At 37.7% G+C, this 2760-nt stretch overlaps 1 pseudogene; it reads right to left on the bottom strand.

Annotated features, from left to right (window-relative positions):
- Nucleotides 1–329: 329 nt before the first annotated feature.
- LOC102833591 overlaps nucleotides 330–2760 on the bottom strand; it is an 8470-nt pseudogene continuing 6039 nt past the window's right edge.

Here is a 2760-nt window from a genome sequence, read left to right as displayed (position 1 = left end):
GGAGGTACTTCATTCCTGGCTCTTCTTTCTTGATAATAGTGAAATCTGCTATGTCTGTTTCTGAGATGGCTCATTTTATACTCACATTAGAGTTTTAAGTTTTTATAATCACAATTAACACTGATAAAACCCTATCAGCATCTCCCCCTAACTTCTCTTGCCCAGACCTATCAGGAAAAAAGTCTTTTGGTAGAGGTTTACAAAGACTATGGCTAGAAGAGACATAATAATAAACGACCTGTAACATGATGAAACATGGCTTTACTAGTCCAACTCTGAAGACAAAATACAATCAAAATAATTACTAACAAGAGGTATAAGTGGTTCAGTCAAAGCAGAAGTAAACTAGTCAAAGCAAACATCATGGCAACTCTCTCTGGGGATGTTGAAGGCTTTTTAGTTGTTGATTTTCTGAAGGTCAAAGAAAAATAACATTCACTTACTTGAAACAGTTTTGAGAATGTTAGTCAAAGCTTTAGCAGAGAAATGCTCCCAAAAGCTTCACTAGAGAGTTCTCTGTCACGGTGATACTATTCATTTCTCTCAAAACAAGGGCAAGCTTGGAAGGGTTGATGGGAAATCAATAGGCATTTCGCATTCGTTTTGCAATATTCTATCATGAGACATCTACCATCATTTATATCAACAAGGCCATATATTCTAACTGTCCATCTTATCTTTATGTTTCCAACTTTTTGCATTTGAATCACCATAATTATTAATGTTTGGAAGACAATTACCTGACCAACCAATTGAAAGAGATCCATATGTCTACCCATTCCAAAGAGACATAACCCAATGAACTGCGGAAATCATCTAGCAATATCATATGTAAGTAAAATTTTAATAAAGATAATTAAAAAGACTTCAAAAGTACATTAACAGGAAAGTACCAGAGATTCAAGCTAGATTCAGATGAGGACATGCAAAGAGGAATATTATTGCTAACACCAAAGGAATCTTTGCTGAAACAGAGAATACCAGAAAGATGTTTACCTGTGCTTTATCGATTATTCAAAGACTTACAACTGTGTAGAAAGTCATTACAAGCTGTGGATAACATTGCAAAGAATGGGTATTCCAGAACACTTAATTGTGCTCATGAAGAACCTGTACATAGACGAATAGGCAGCCATTTGAACAGAACAAGAGGATGACTGAATGGTTTAAAATTAGGGAAGGTGTGTGACTGGATTGTACCCTTTCACCATACTTACTCACTCTGCCTGCTATTAAATGCCTTCAAGTTGCTTCTGACTCATAGCAACCCTATATAGGGTTTCCAAGGAGTGTTTGGTGAGTTTGAACATCTGGCTTTATGATTCAAATCAACCTTGCAACCCATTGCTGCTACACCAGGAGTCATTCAATCTACAAGCAGACTAAATCTGACAAACTGGATTACATTGCATCAGGATCCAAGGAAGATTTATTAACAACCTGCAATGTACAGATGATAAGACCTTGCCTGCTGAAGGCAGTTAGATGATTTAACACACTTAGAAAGATGAAAGACTACAACCTTCATTATGGATCACACCTCACTGTGACAAAAACAAAAATCTTCAAAATTGGACCAAGAAATGACAGCATGATAAATGGAGAAAACACTGAAATTGTCAAAGATTTCATTTTGCTTGGATCCACTATCAACACTCATGGAAGCAGCAATTAAGAAATCAAGTTACTTTTTGCATTTCGTAAATCTGCTGTACAAGACTCCTTTAAAGTGTTCAAGAATAAAGATATCCATTTAAGGACTAAGGTGCACTTGACCCAAGCCCATGACCTCAGTGTTCCTCTATCTTGTTCTTTCATTCCCCTCCCCTTTCATGTGTACTACCCTCCCTACCACCTAAACTGTGATATCTATCTCCTACCTTATGCTCTACTGCACACTCTCTTCCCACCCACACTCCAATAACCAACAAAGATTTTTTTTCCCCCCCCACTTTAAGTTTGGGTATCTTTTCTTAAGCTTTTACAATAATGGTCTTATGTAATATATGTCCTTTTGTGACAAATTTCACTCAGCATAATGCCCTCGGGGTTCATCCATGTTAATGCAGTGGCTTGCAGCTTCCTTGTTATTCCTCAAAGTAGCATATTTTATAATGTGTATCTGCCAAAGTTTATCCATTCTTCCATGGATGGACACTTAGGCTGTCTCTTAGGCTGTCTCCATCTTTTTGCAATTGTGAATAGTTCTGCTATGAACGTTGGTGTGCATGTATCTACTCAGGTTATGGTTCATACTTCTTGTGTATAAATACCAAGTAGAGAAATTGCTGGATCAAAGGTACTTCTATTTCCAAATTTCTGAGAAAGCGACATACTCTCTTCCAAAATGGTTGGACTGTTTTGCGTTCCCACTAGTATTGTAGGAGGGTCCCAGTCTCTCCACATCCTTGCCAGCACTTATTGTCCCCTGCTTTTTTGAACTTTGCTGTTATTGCTGGTGTGAGATGATGATATCTCAGTGTTGTTTTGGTTTCCATCACTCAAATGGCTATGATATTTTCAATAACCTCATATGCATGTGAAAGCTAGATAGTGAATAGGGAAGACCATAGAAGAATTGATGTTTTTGAGTTATGGTGTTGGAGGAGAATATTGAAAGTGCCATGGGCTGCCAAAAGAACCAACATATATGTTTTGGAAGAAGTGAATCCAGAGTGCTCCTTGGAGTCCAAGATGGCCAAACTTTGTCTCTGATATTTGGACATATTGTCAGGAGAGACCAGTCGCTGGAGAAGGATA

The sequence above is a fragment of the Chrysochloris asiatica genome, unplaced genomic scaffold, assembly GCF_000296735.1.
Source record: "Chrysochloris asiatica unplaced genomic scaffold, ChrAsi1.0 scaffold00235, whole genome shotgun sequence".
NCBI lineage: Eukaryota > Metazoa > Chordata > Mammalia > Afrosoricida > Chrysochloridae > Chrysochloris > Chrysochloris asiatica.
Note: the sequence above shows the minus strand (reverse complement) of the source record. Positions and strands in the feature narration are given on the sequence as shown.